This window comes from Hippopotamus amphibius, chromosome 10, assembly GCF_030028045.1.
Source record: "Hippopotamus amphibius kiboko isolate mHipAmp2 chromosome 10, mHipAmp2.hap2, whole genome shotgun sequence".
In the NCBI taxonomy this organism is placed as follows: domain Eukaryota; kingdom Metazoa; phylum Chordata; class Mammalia; order Artiodactyla; family Hippopotamidae; genus Hippopotamus; species Hippopotamus amphibius.
In genome coordinates, this window is record NC_080195.1 from 112,780,601 (window position 1) to 112,796,694 (window position 16,094).

Here is a 16,094-nt window from a genome sequence, read left to right on the forward strand (position 1 = left end):
CTTGTCACTGGTTATCAAAGAGTCCTGATTAATACAAATGAACGTCCAAATGCTAAACTCAGCTTACTGCTACAAAATAAATAAAATACACTACTTCTGAAGTATATGATTACAACATGCTTGTAAATATGTATTCAGATGCCAATCTGCTCAAATATTGGCGGCTACAATGTATGCACAAATTACATATTCATACTCGCACAGCCTGTGTTCCCCTCCTTAAGTGTCTGTCTCCACCTGCGAGTGCCCCCTTGTCCAGCCTGAGATAAGAGAAGTGGATTTTTTTACAGGCTGAGAAACTCCTCTGTACCCCATCAGACTTACACAGAGCCAGCTGTGGGGTCTAGAAAATCTGTGCTTTCATGGGAGGAGTAAGGGGGGCTCCTTCCACCAGGACTCGCAGGTTTTCTGGCCATATTTGTAAAGATCTGGTCACCCTCCATGTGTGTTGTCATTGCCATCAAGGTGAGTGTCTTTTCCTCATGAGTTTGCTTCCCTGCATCATTGATCACTGAGGAAGCAGTTTCCTGCTTGTTTCCCCACAGATGAAGGTGCTAATTCCTTGGACTGTAATCCTGCTTTCAGAGACACTGGTGGAAATCATGGGTTTTAGCCTGGCAGGGAACAGAGCAGTGGAGAGAGGCTCTTTTCACCATCACTAGGGGAGCGGCTAACGAACGCCCATGAAACGTCCTGCGGGTGACAGAGGTGCTCTAAGAAAAACACAGAGACTGCAAGCAGGCTGAGAGGCCAACGTCCTCCTCTTACTTTCAGTCCCTGCCCATCCCTCCCAGCTGCTCTGCAGGCTCAAGGACCCAAAATAGGTGACCTAAACCAGCAAAATAGCCAAAGCGAGTTATCGGTGCCCAGAATCAAGCTGTACACTCGTACCATGTATTTGACCTGCGAGTGGAGGAGGCTTTACTGTTGTTTTATAGGGAAACTTCGGCCATGCTAGAGACCGCTTCCCACTGTTCCCTAAGCAGCGGGCGCCCACTGCGCGCCAGGCCCTGCGCTAGACACAGGCATTAGCACCGGACCCAGCAAAGGACCTGCTTTCAGGGGCTTCCGTTTGGCGAAGGAGGACAGACGGTCAGCAAGTGAAGGCACACATGAACAACAGAACTTCAGGTGGTGGCAACCACTACCAAGAAAACTGGGAGCGCGGCTAGGTGTGGGCGGGGCGGCTGCAGAGTCAGCCCCCTGGGTGAGTATGTGCTGAGTCACCACAGGAATAGGAAGAAGGGAACAGCCAGGCCCTGTGAACACCTGGGACAGAATATCCTGGTGCAAGACCGTCTGAGAAAAAGTCCCAAAGCGGAACAAGGGGACAGGACAGCCTCAGGGAACAAGAATGGGTGGTCCCCTCCTCACCCAGGCCAGTGCAGGCTCCCGGCCACTATCAGCTCCGGTCTCAGCATCTCACCATCTCAGGGTCCTCACATGCTGCTCCCGCTCCCAGAGCGCTCCCTTCCCCACCTCATCTGTCATCGATCCAAACGACTGAATGTCAGGGACACGTCCCTGCATCCCCTTGGCCAGGTCGCCGAGACTCCCTCCTACAAGTCCCACCCCCCCTCCACTTCCAGAATGTCTCGCTATTATAACCAGAGTTGTCTGCACGGCTATCGGAGGTCTCCCCAGGACCGTAGGCCAATGAGTACAGGAGCCGCCACACCACTGCTCACTCTCCCACCCCCTACACCTCATGACTAAGCTCAATAAACACTCATGGAATCAATCGACGAATAAGTGTTGACTAATATCTGCAGCCTGTTCTCTCCGAAAGACGGAGAGTTTTGGTGGCCATGATGTTGGTTGTGAAGATTTCGATATGGAGATTGGTGCAATGGCTCATTTTACAAGAAATGGAAAATCCCTGATGGGTGTTTTCCTGTCCCTTTGTCCTTGAGGTGCAGAGGCCCTCAGCACTCATGTCCCGGGCACCGCTCTGTCCTTCTGCTCCTACAGGCTACTGCAGCTCTGCGGGGCTAGGTGTCACTAGGACTGAACAACAGAGACCCAAAAGTAACCAAGCATTCCCAGAATCAGAAGCAAGCCCTCTGCAGGTTATTTCAAAGTGATGTGCAGCAAGCATAAGAGTTACTGAAAGCCACTGTGGTTAGTTCTCTTCTTAACTTAACTTTTCCTATTAGCTGGCTTCCTACGAGGGTGAGTCAAAAATTATCCGCACTCCAGTTATATTAAAACTTCTGTTGGATGCACTGTCTTATCAGCACTTTCTGTTCAAGGCTACTGTCTCCCCAGTCACGGCTGTGCAGGTGTGAATGTGTTAGACACATTCATTTGTACCTGCAGTGCCAGCAAAAATGGATGCCCCACCTGTGATCTGCACAAAAGAAGAGCAGCATGCAGTGATTCGTTTTTTGGTGGTCTGAGGGTGTACCCGGTGCCGTTATTTAACGAAGACTGTGCGCAGTATAAAGTGTTTTGTCACAAAGAAGTGTGTATGAATGCATAGAGGAATTCAAGGAAGGTCACACAAGTGTTAGCCACCAAAAAGGAGCTGGACACCCATCCACGGCCACGGCTGATGACAAGATTGAGTGTACACATGAAATGATTCTGTCGAATAGACGAATAACAGTGGATTATGTGGCAAATCATTTGCAAATCAGCCATGGCTCTGCCTATGAAATAATCCACGATGGACTTAGGTTTCGAAAAGTTTGTGCTGAAGCCTAAACTTCGGGTTAAACACAGAGGACTGTTACCCAGGGGCGTTGGGATCTTGCATCACAGTGCACATCCACACACTTCTGCCCACACTGTTGACACTCTGCAGAAACTTCGTTTTGAGGGGTTAAAGCATCCTCCCTGTAGTCCTGATCTTGCTCCAATGGACTTTCACCTGTTTGGTCCCCTAAAAGCAACCCTACAAGGATGAAGATTCACTTGCAATGAAGAAATGAAGACAGTGATGCATTCGTGGCTCGCAGCTCAGCCTAAAACATTTTTTAATGAGGGAATATGAAAGCTTGTGGACAGATGGACAAAGTGTATTGAAAAGCAAGGAGATTATGTCGAAAAATGATGTATTTGTCTTTTCTAAAAGTTAATTAAAATAAATTCTACAGCTAGAGTGTGGATAATTTTTGACTCACCCTCATAGACTGGCCATTAGTGAATGTGGGTGTTTGCAAGAGGGACACTGTGTGGCCCTGCAAAGCTCCTGGAGGAGCCTTCATATCTTTAGAAGCCACTTTATGTGGTCACCCCCAGGGCTACAAGGGCAGTGGATTCTCTTGCTGACCTGCACCCCACGAAGAAGCAGGCCTGCCTAGGAAGACGTTTCCAAACAGAGACATCAGGAATGTGATTAGGAAGATGAAACCCCATGAAAGACACTTCCTGTGCAGGTCTCATAATGCAGTAAAAATACTACTTTAGAAAAAAGCCCTTTCTACTCAAATGCAAAAATGCCTGCTCTCCTCCTACATATACAGTGAGATCATGCTTCTCTGAGAATTCATCACGGCTCAGGAGGAAAGGAGCATTATCTGAAAAGCAGTCCTTGGCCAGAGAAAGATATATTCATTCAGAAGCAGTTTTATAAGGCTTCATTTCTATTTTTATTTAAACACACCACTCCAAATAAATGCTTGCTTATTTTGCTGAACATCTGTTGAAACTCTGTGCCCATTGTACTTACCTGTGCCTCTCCAACTATAGTTCCTAAAAGGATACCAGCAATTTGTGCCTCTCAATTCATTGTACATTTTTTGTTTGTTTCTTTCTTGTCTTCTATCTGTCTTATCCATCCAACCATTCACCCATCCATCCATCCATCATCCATCCATCCAACATCCATCCATTCATCACCCATCTATCCATCCATCCATCCATCCAACAATTCATCATCCATCCAACCATACATTAATCATCCATCCATTAATCATCCATCCATCCATCCATTCATCACCCATCCATCCATCATCCATCCATCCATCCGTTCATCATCCATCCATCATCCATTCATCACAAATCCATCCATCATCCATCCAGCCAGCCAGCCATTAATCACACATCCATCCATCCATCCATTCATCATCCATCCATCCATCCATCATCCAAACATCCATCCATCCATCAGCCATCCATCCATCCATCATCCATCCATCCATCTGTCCATCCATCCACCCATACATTTATCAACCATCCATCCATCCATCCATACATCCATCCATCCATACATTCATCCATCCATCATCCATCCCTCCATCCATTCATCATCCATCCATCCACCATCCATCCATTCATTCATCACCCATCCATCCATAATCCATCCCTCCATCCATTCATTACCCATCCATCCATCCAATCATCCATCCATCCATCATCCATCCATTCATCAACCATCCATCCATCCATACATACATTCATCAACCATCCATCCATCATCCATCCATCCATGCATCCATCCATCATCCATCCCTCCATCCATTCATCATCCATCCATCCACCACCATCCATTCATTCATCACCCATCCATCCATAATCAATCCCTCCATCCATTCATCACCCATCCATCCATCCATTCATCAACCATCCATCCATCCATCCATCATCCTTCCATCATCCATCCACCCATCATCCATCCATCCATCCTTTCATCTTCCATCCACCCATCCATTCATCATCTATCCACCTATCCATCCATTCGTCATCCATCCATCCATCCATTTATCATCCATCCATCCATTCATCTTCTATCCTTTCATCATCCATCCACCTATCCATCCATCTATCCATCCATGCATCATCCATTCATCCATCCATTCATCATCCATCATCCATCCATCCATACATTCATCATCCATCCATCCATCTATTCATCATCCATCCTTCCATCATCCGTCCATTCATCCATTCATTAGCCATCCATCCATCCAACCATCATCCATCCATCCATCATCCATCTATTCATCTATCATCCATCCATCCATCCGTCCATCCATCCATCATCCATCCATCCACCCATCCATCCATCCATTCATTCATCATCCCTCCATTCATCATCCAACCATCTATCCATCATTCATCCATCCATCATCCATCCATCCATCCATTCATCATCCATCCATCGTCCATCCATCCATCCATCCACCCATCATCCATCCAACCATGCATCCATTCATCATCCATCCATCATCCATTCATCCATCCACTCATCATCCATCATCCATCATCCATCCATCCATCTATCCATCATCCATTCATACATGCATCCATTCATCATCCATCCATCCATCCATGCATCCATTCATCAACCATCCTTCCATCATCCATCCATCTATCACCTATCTAACATAGATATAAACTTATTTTTCCACCACCTTTTTTCCAATGCCTCTCACTGATTTTATCTGGGAGTCCAAGGCCTCTTTCTTCCTCCATTAACACCACCAGCCAATGGCTGACATGTTTAGGGATATTGATGCACTGGGGCTGCAGCGCTAGACCACTGCCCTGGGATCAAGTCACTGGCCATAATCTACAATGTCTGGAAATTATCTCACTTGCCCAGCCAACGTATCTCTGAGCACTAGTCTCTGTGCTAGGTGCCATCTTAGGACAATTTCTCCAGCCTTCCTTGTATTCCTAAAAGACACTGGAAATCACCAAATTCCATCAGTGGATTCAGGGACAGGATGACAGACAAGAGCCAGTTGTGCTTGTCCAGGGCAGTGGTCTTCAGCTCCCAAAGCACATTAAACTCAATTGAGAGCTTTTAAAAATACAGAGGCCCAGACCAATAAAGTGAATCTCTACAAAAAGGGCAGCAGTATTTATAAAAATCCACCCAGGTAGTCACAAGGTACAGCCAGGGCTGAGAACCTACAGCCATGCCACCCACAGAGCAGCCTTTGAGCCAACAGATTTGGTAACACCTGGGAGCCTATCAGACAGGCTGAGTCTCAGGCCCTGTCCTGAACTACCAAATCAGAATCTGTTCTAACAAGACCCCCTGGGCGATTCATGTGCACATAGCTTAAGGAACACTGCTCTAGGAGATCAGAAGATAAGAGTTTTTCTATTGAATTAATAGGCTATGTTACGGTATGTTGCCTGTCACATCATTTTCAGAAACTAACACCTATGTAACAACTTGAATATAAGATGCAGATTCCTCTAGACCATTTGGAGACATCAAAGGGCCCTACTTTCTCTTTTTGGGTAATCCCACCAAAAGGCTGTGATTGGGAAAAAAATAAAATTAAATGACAAAACTTCGGGCTAAGATGTGGCGGTGTGGCAGACAGGGCTTGCACATAGCAGGTGCTCACTAAATAAGTGTTGCCTTATTGAGTGCCTGGAACAGAGGACAGTTCTGTTACTCACTTATTTTGAGACAATGGACCAATCTCTCCAACCCTCTATAATCTGCTTAAATTATCTGCTCTGAGATACAAAATGCTTAGCAACTAAAAGCTCACTGGTAAGTATGTGATAAGCAAACAAAAGGAAGGCTTCTGATACCTAGGAGCGCCCTGTGCCTGGTCGAGGAGTCCACTCTTCTGCAGACCACATGCCCAAGTGGTATTCAGTACACAGATGCCCTGGACGTGCACGCGTTAAGCAGGCACGCAGTGAGCTTACATGATGAACACTATGCGCCAGCCGCTAATTTAGACATTAACAAAACACTCGAATCCTTGCTTTCTTGTCGTTTGTGTGCCTGTTATATATCATTCAGCCAACCACAGGGTTAAAGAAAATAAAGACTAGTAAAATTACGATAGTTACAACGTTCAAGTCTATTTACGGCTACAATTTTTTTAAAAATCCAGCTTCAGTGTTACCAATCACATTCTTTTAAAAAATAGTAGGGAAAAGTAATTCTTATGATGATTTTTGAAGCTTTTTGTAAAATACAGTATTACACATGTAATATTATTTAAAGTCAATTCATCTAGGTCTTCATCTGTGGACAAAATCAATTTTCCCATGCAGTTATTTAAAGGGAAAAGGTGCAATAATTTATTTTTTTAGTGTTTAAATGTGGTTAAATACACACAATATAAATCTCAACCATCTTAACCATTTTTAAGAGCATGTAGTTTTAAGTATATTCTCATTATTGTGCATCCAATCTCCAGAAGTTTTTCATCTTGCAAAGCTGAAATCCTGTTCCCATTAGACAACAGTTCCCCATTTCCCACCCTCCGCAAGTCCCTGGCATCCACCGTTATACTTTGTGTGTCTCTGAATTGGACTACACCAGGTTCCTCACATAAGTGGAATCACACAGTATTTATCTTTTTGTGACTGGCTCACTTCACTCAGCACAATGTCCTCAGACTTCATCCAAGTTACACGTGTCAGAATTTTCTTTCACTTTAAGGCTGAATTACATCCTCCTGCACGTATACGCCACACTCTGTGTAATGGACACCTGGGTTGCTTCCACCTTTGGTTGCTGTGAATAAAGCTGCTATGAACATCGGTGCACAAATGTCCCTTCAGCGATGTATTTTTAAAAATTAGTCTCCAGTTACTTTTGCAAAGGTGACTGAGCATTCCTACTCAAAATGCATTAGAGCAAATAGAAGACAAGTCAAATATATATTTTTCACATAATTTGTACGAAGGAAATTAGTCGGTCTTCTTCAAATAACATTGCCATTCCATTATGAGAAGATGCATCCTGATTTGAAGGTAGAAATAAGAACTTAAGAATATTACTTGGTGGGGCAGAAGCGTGAAACAGGTTGAAACGGGTAGGATTCATACCCATGTGCTGATTAGAAACATGACCGCATAGTTTCTCCAAAGAAACTCAGTTACAGTCGTTGATCACATTTGCTTTCTCGAAGAGATGTAAAAGTTCATTTTCTTCACTGCACGATTTTAGAAGAAAATTCATGCGTTGTTTTTAATGGAGGAATATTTGGAGAGAGATCAAAGAGAGCAAAGAAAATGACCCAAGGTTGGAAATTGTGAAATTTATACGGAGAGGTTAAAAGAATTTCTTCTAAAGAAGAAAAGGCTAAGAGAGTAGCCAGGGAGATTAAAAAAAAAATCTCCATACACTAAACAAGCATAAGGAAGCGGTGACTATGGGCAAAGCAGAAAGATAGTTTGAACTTATAAAGATGAATGAAAAGTAGACTGCCTGAAAGCTCTACGGAAACTGAACACAGAAGAGTAAGGAGAAAAGAAGAAAGCCCTTCAAGAAACCATGTTCAGACAAAAGAGCAGAAAGGTTCTTAGGGTTTCTACACGTAGCTTAAACAAACAAAGCAAATGAAACAGTGAGTAATAACTATTGACAAGTGCTGTATCCAGAGTTTTCAAAGTGGGGCGACTGAGAAGAGAGGCTACCATCTCCCTTTCTGTCCCAAATGCCTATACCATTCACTTTCCTTTATTCTTCCTCTGAAGAATCAGAGGAAGTCAGATCAAGAAACAGAGCAAAGAAAACTGTGCGAGTGAAGGTAGGAGGTAGGCATTTTGTGTCCCATGTAAATCTATGCAATGCCAGCTCCAGAAAGATATCTTTCAAGAGCTTAAGGGACTAAAAGGACTCCTCTCCCATGCCCACCAAGAAGAGAGTTCCTAAAGGGCTCTGCTGACTACTAAAACTATTTCTGATAAATTTCTGATTAATAAAATTAAATAATAATGTGTTGCCACGAGTTAATAGTACCACCATCCACTAAATTCCTTACCGCAAAAATCTGTCATCCCTGGTGATTGTCTCTCTTTCACTGCTCACCTCCAGTCTATCAGCCAGTGTATCAACTCTTCCACAAACATTTCCTAAACCTGTCCTCTTTCCTCTGTCCCCATATCTACTGCTGCAGTCAAGTCTCCAGTGTGTCTTGTAATTACTCATTCAATGATACATTTGTCCCCCACTCACCACTGTTCTTCATACAGTAACCATGGTCACATTGTCTCCCTGCCCAGATTTCAACAGTTTTCCATTATCCCTAAAAACTCCTTCACTCATCTGAGAAGACCTCCCATTTTCTGGCCCTGTCACCTCTCAGCCCTTCCTCTCCAAGCTCACCCCTCTTAGGGGTCTCTGCCCCCGCCAAAGACCCACACGTGGCTGGTTCCCTTTTGCTGTTACATCCCAGCATAGCTGTGGCCCCTTTCCTGCTCACTCTATGCTTGGTCCTTCTGAAGCCAGTCATGCTAGGGTCTTGCTTTACAGTTATAAGAAGAAAAATGATGCCCAGAAAGGTACAAAACAGAATCTGAATCCAATAAAACCTGAAGCATCTATAAACTAGATTCTAGAAAAGCAGAATTTTCAGATTTGTTCTACCCATAAGTGATGTTTATTCGTATAAAAACACTGAATGTAAAGCTTAGAAGAACACTACTGTTATATAAATCACCTTCAGTTGCCTTAAATTCTAAAGTAACATTTCCCAAATTGTACTCTAAGGAGTATCATGGGTTATCTAAGAAAATAAAAGTAAGTGAAGATAAAAATTGCCATGATCACTCAGGATTTGTGGTGCATGGTCCCATAGTAAAGAAATGTGCTGCTATTGTTTAATATATTATTTCCTAAAAAATTTTGAACCCAGAATCCACATAACCTTTTCTCTATCCTCTTAAGCTCTTCATGGACATAGCTCGAGAAACACTGGCTGAAAATATCCCATTTTATTAACTGAGAGGGAACGCTCTCAATTTGGAGAAGCATCACTAATTTAAAGGACATTTTTTTATGGCTCTAGTCTTGTCCCAGAATTTCAGAGCTCATAACCAGCGGGAAAACAACACTTCACTTAATGTATCATTAATTTTTAAACTATGACATTCATAATCTGCCTCCTCCTGGCTTGATGATGTGACAACCGCTCGTGTTGAACCATGCGCTCTGAAGGTTCAAATAGAAAGTATCATGGTTTGTTATACAGGTGCACGTTCCTCAAGGTTTCATTACAGAATATGTTAAACATGCACAAAAGATAAAAATGAGTATGAGGAACCTCCATCACCCACTTCAACAATGGTCAAGTCCTGTTGAACCCCACCCCCATGCACTGGATTAATTTGAAGCAAATCACAGATGTCACAAAGGCATTTGTAAAGAACTAAATGTTGGTTAACGTCTGTCACTGAGAGTAAAAAGGCCACAACTTCCATGTCAACATTTATACATACACAAACACACACACATGCACACAACACACCCACACCCACACATTCACTCTTGTTAAAACAAATAATTCCAGCCTCTTCTGCTTTTAAGCTGGTGTCTCTGAATCTCTTTCACGGCACAGGAAGGTGTGCAAGTGGATCTCTCTGTGTGTTCAGTTACTGTTGATAAGGACTAGGTATAAAGTGTTTGCTGCAGGCCACGTGGACTAATATGTAGCACGCTCATGACTGTCAGGTCGGCTTGGGCCACACAAACCTGCCAACAAAAGCAGGTCAGCAGGCTAGAGCAGAGAAGAAAATCAATACATTTTTGAATTAATCATGCAGCCGTCAGAGAAAGTACGGGTGCACAGAATGAAATGTATACCTGTGACATATTTGCTTTTCCTTTCTTCCTCTAGTTTTTCTTTCATTTCCGTCTGATATGCAGTCCCTCCTACGGGACCCCCACTCCAATAACTTCACTTCTGTAACTCAGTTCAGATAACTGTCCCTAATTTATAGCTTCTGTCTCACCTAATTGTTTTAAAAAAGGATTTGAGACTTAAGAGTAAATGCCCCAAGTTTAAATGAAAGGAAAAAGTGCATTCTAACTTGCTGTTTTTCACCAATCTTTAAATTCTGATCTCACAGAATAGTTATTAATAAACAGATCAACTTCTCTGTAAAACTGGGCTTGGTGTCTTAGGTGATAGCCTGATATACACAGAGAATTTTACTGAAGCTTGACGCAGGCTCTGAGTCTCATCAACTTTAACACCTCTGCTGCCATGCACGGGCTTCGAAATACTTGACGCTCATTCTGCCTCAATCTCATGGGCCCTCCGAAACAGAAATATTCTAAATCACATGTCTGTAGGCCTTCCTGTTCTACTCCTGAATAGCTATTTCACCAGGGTATATATAAAAGATCTATAAATCAATAGCCACTGTTAGTAAAAGGTAGCTTAATCTTAGATCGCAAATTTCAAATAAAAGCAACTTTGGATATATTTTTTCCCATGTACAGCAAGCAGGTAGAAGATTTGAGGTTACCAGTGACGGATGTGCAGTCAATGTATATTTTACATACATGAAACTAGTTTTCCAGCCTCATTATCTTTTTTTTTTTTTTGAGGGTATTAAATCGTTTATTGATTACACATGATAATGGATGATACACAAGCTTCATTCTCATCTGTAACTTTATCTGGTACCATAATTCAATTTAGATATATTGCATAGGATGTGCCAACAATCATTAATAACCAAAAAAATTCCGTGACTTTGCTTGGGTGACCCTTTTAAAGGTGAACTCCAGGTCACAACACAGTAACTGTCAGTTCAACTACACCACGGTTTCTGAAGACAATAGCTTCTCCACCAAAGCAGGTTGTAAATAAACTTCAAATGGAACCTGGCATCACCCTGAAGGAATTCTAACTTCACACTGTTGGGGTAATTTACCAAAATGGCTTCAGAGTAGACTAACTTTACACAGCACGTTTAAAAAAAGACACATTTATTCAGTGTCATGATCAGACTATTACATTTAGCAATCAACAGAATGGGTGCAAAAAAAAAAATCTACATTAAAACCCTTTGTTGGAATGCTTTACACTTTCCACAGAACAGAAACTAAAATAACCTGTTATACAATTAGTCACAAATACAGTCCTCGAGTTTTTTTTGCCCATACACATGAGTATTGTCTAAAACATGTCTTCTTTGTAGCAGCTAGGCCCTGCCACCACTGTGCTTGGCTGAGTTCACAAATCTGTTGTAACCTGTAGCTTCCCTGTTACTTCTCTGGCTCTCCTCTCCTGCTAAGCTTTGTTTCCTGGCAGTAATTAAAACCTTCTGCCACTGCCATAGCTACTGCTGCTGCTGGAACCGCCATAGCCACCTTGGTTTCGTGGTTTGGCAAAGTATCGGCCTCCACCGCCATAGGGGCCAGAACTTCTGCCTCCAAAGTTCCCTCCTTTCATGGGTCCAAAATTTGAAGATTGATTGTTGTAACTGCCAAAATCATTGTAGCTTCCACCACCTCCAAAATTGCTTCCACTACCACCATCAAAGCCGCCTCCGCCTCCTCCGTTGTCATAGCTGTCATAGCTGCCACTCCCGCCATAGCCACTGCCCTGGTTTCCATAACCCTGTCCACCACTTCCATAGCCTCTGCTTCCTCCAGAGTAACCAGGGCCGCCTCCTCCATAACCACCATCATTACCAAATCCATTATAGCCATCCCCACTGCCACCATATCCACCACCACCACGGCTGCCACCAAAGCCACCTCAACCACTGAAGTTTCCTCCACGACCAAAGTTGTCATTCCCACCAAAACCACCTCCACGACCACCGCCAGAGTTTCCAGAACCACTTCGACCTCTCTGACTCGATGAAGCACTAGCCATCTCTTGCTTAGATAGAGCTTTCCTTACTTCACAGTTGTGGCCATTCACAGTGTGGTATTTCTGAATGACAATCTTGTCTACGGAGTCATGGTCATCAAAGGTTACGAAAGCAAAGCCTCTCTTTTTGCCACTGCCTTGGTCAGTCATGATTTCAATCACTTCAATTTTCCCATACTGTTCAAAATAATCTCTTAAGTGATGTTCCTCAGTGTCTTTAATGCCATCGACAAAAATCTTTTTCACAGTTAAGCGGGCACCAGGTCTTTGAGAATCTTCTCTTGAGACGGCCCTCTTTGGTTCCACAACTCTTCCATCCACCTTATGTGGCCTTGCATTCATGGCCGCATCCACCTCCTCCACAGTGGCATAGGTGACAAACCCGAAGCCTCTGGAGTGCTTCGTGTTTAGATCCCTCATTACCACACAGTCTGTGAGCGTTCCCCATGGCTCAGAATGGCTCCTCAGACTCTCATCGGTTGTTTCAAAGCTCAAACCTCCGATGAAGAGCTTCCGCAGCTGTTCGGGCTCTTTGGGAGACTCTGACTTGGACATGACGGCAGTGGAGGGGGGGAGACGTCAACGATGCTTACTCGGCGGTGTCCACGGGCAGAAAGCTCATTATCTTTTTTAAAAGATTAATAACAATGCATGAACTTACCATCTACAACATTTTTTTAAAAAATTTCATTGTAAAGTTAAAGGTATTTAAGTTAAACATTTTGGTAATTTTGATAAAGGAAGAGAGGAACACGTATGCATGCACCTTTTGTTTCAACAAATCAAACCCAGTACACAAGAGCAAGAGATTCAGGGGAATAAACCTGGATTCATGTGTTCAGCACATTAATAAACCATGTAAGGAGTCCAGAGAAGAGCTTGCATCAGGCCTCAAAGAAACCAGAGGTTCTGTGACTCACATCTAAAATCGACTTCAGAGTTTCATGGAAACCCTTCACTGCAGAATCACTGAAGGTGTGACCAGCAATGGGAGGCTTAGATTTTCTTCATTTAGTGATGGGATGGTATAGAATTGAGCAGAAGAGGAAATAACTGAAACACACATTGGCATATTTTTCCTCGTTTAGTGACAAGAGATGGAGTAGAATTCAACAGAAGAGGGAAAAACTGGGATACAGACTAACAGAAAATAACAACAACGCACTGCATATGCGCCCTGAATAAACTCTGCGGATCATTTAAAAACTACCTGCAAGGCTGAAATATGCTTTTCTTCAACATTTGATTATTCATGGAGTAACTTGTAATACAGACTATTTTTTAAAAGATCCTGAATCCTAGGATAATTATTTCATGAGCAAATGCTGAACATGGAGATGGGAGCTGTAGAAACATGTCACGTGCATCCAGATTGTCTGTGCTCTGGCTTTCCATAGAAGGCTGGAGCCTGGCTGCATTCCCTTTTGGGAAATGGCCCTCCTCGGTTTCAAGTTCATTTGGCTTTTTCAATGATAGGGTTTCAATTCAAACAGATAATAGTGCCAAGAACTAAAAATTTCACCATCTAATTAGGGAGGGGAGAACTCAGTATGGCCTTTCTTTCTTAATATCATCTGCAGTTTGAAAATGACTTGATGAAGGCTTTTTATAAAAACCCCTTGCTTTTCCTGGTACGAGAACAATTGTAGTGAAAGTTACTGGTACAATGCAAGGGGCCCAGAAGGAGGAAAATAATGTATGCGTAACAGATGGAGCAAGAGAAGCAAGGACAAATAAGACATCAGCAAAAGAGTGAGGCCGAAGGCTTCCATATAAAGTTGAATTCAAAAACAGAGAGAGAGAGGCTACCCAACATCTCTATCACAGGCTTTAACCTGGTATGAATACGTAGTTAAACTGGGCCAGGGAAGTAAGGATGGAGCTAGGAGGGTGTAAATGGGTGCTGAGGCTGAAGGGAAGGAAAAAGACCTGGAATGAATGCAGGTTTGGGTGGTAATGTGTTTTTCTGGGGATCTACTATTCCATAGTTTTCATTATTTTCCCAGCACATCCCTGATCCAAAAAAGATCAAGTAACATTGATCTAAGGACATTTCTATCTCTAAACTGTACATATATGTACAGTTTCTCTTTTCAGAAACCACCAGTAAACACTGCAAGATATACTGCCTGCATCAAAATGCATTTTAAATGTTTGATATTGAAATAAAACTTAGAAACTCAGAATTTTAAGTCCATTTCAAAATAATTCATCTTGAAACGTACAGTTTTCAATGAACTTCTTTTAAATCAATAATTAAAAGCATCCCATTATTCTTTGCCTGGCCTTAAATATAATAAACCTATTGAATTTAAGTTATTTCTGTCTCACCTGTGCCCTTTTTAAATGGGTCATACAATAAAAAATGGCAACTTTAAAAACAACACCTCACGCATATAGTAAATGCTTAAATGAAGGAATTTAAAATCACTTGTGCAAAACCAGCCACACAAAATCCCAGGTTTGAGCCCCCACTTCGCCACTCACTGCCCAGATGACTCTTTCTTGCTCCAAGATATAATTTCCCAATGCAAAATGTGATCCTGTGATAGAGATGGAAGGATGGTCCAGGCAGCATTCCCATCCTCATCCAGGCTCACATGGGTGAGCGCACTGGCTAGGCGGCTGACCCCCAGGTGACCTTTCCAGGGCTCCACAGTCCAGGTCAGAAAGATGCTCTGAAGCTCTTCCACCCAGAAATTCTGCAATTTTTAGATGCAGCAGCATAAATTGGTGGAGCACACTGCTCCCTGTTTGAAACAGGCACACCTGCACACAACAGCCATGCAGACTGCATACTCTGCGTTTACCACATGCGTGTACCCGTGTGGGTATCTCCCTTTGGACAAACAAGAAAAGCGATGCCTCAGGAACAATGGCTTGGCTGTGGACCCAGTGCATCATGAAATGCTACAAGGGGCTTCCCTGGTGGCACACTGGTTAAGAATCCGCCTGCCAATGCAGGGGACACGGGTTCCATCCCTGAGCCGGGAAGATTCCACATGCTGTGGAGCAACTAAGCCCGTGTACCACAACTACTGAGCCTGTGCTCTAGAGCTCTTGAGCCACAACTACTGAGCCCACATGCTGCAACTACTGAAGCCCGTATGCCTAAAGCCCATGCTCCACAACAAAAGAAGCCACCTTAATGAGAAGCCCACGCGCTGCAACAAAGAGTAGCCCCCGTTCGTCACAACTAGGGAAAGCCCGTGCCCATCAACAAAGACCCAATGCAGCCAAAAATTAAATAAATAAATACATAAATAAATACATAAATAAATCTTAAAAAAAAAACCCAGTGACATTAAAAAAAAAAGAATAGCTACAAATCTAAAGGTCATTGACTTATTCAGTACTACATTTTAACAAATACTGCAGCATAAAATTATAAGGCAGTCACAAAAAATAAAATCATTTCTTGAAAATAAAAGGAGACAGCTTTTGCTTTGGGATTACTAAATACTGGGGGTTTGGGTATCTACATGCGAAAGTCAGCTGTGAAATACAGGGTTACCTCTGAGGTGCCTGCCCAGTCACTCTGCATTGGGAAGAGAG

The 16,094-nt window shown here is 43.0% G+C and overlaps 1 protein-coding gene and 1 pseudogene across 1 annotated transcript in view; both read right to left on the reverse strand.

The window, feature by feature from the left end:
• Positions 1 to 16,094, reverse strand: part of DSCAM (DS cell adhesion molecule) — a 653,261-nt gene that overhangs the window by 609,351 nt on the left and 27,816 nt on the right. The window lies entirely within an intron of this gene.
• On the reverse strand, positions 11,537 to 13,106 carry LOC130830064 (heterogeneous nuclear ribonucleoprotein A1-like; annotated as a pseudogene).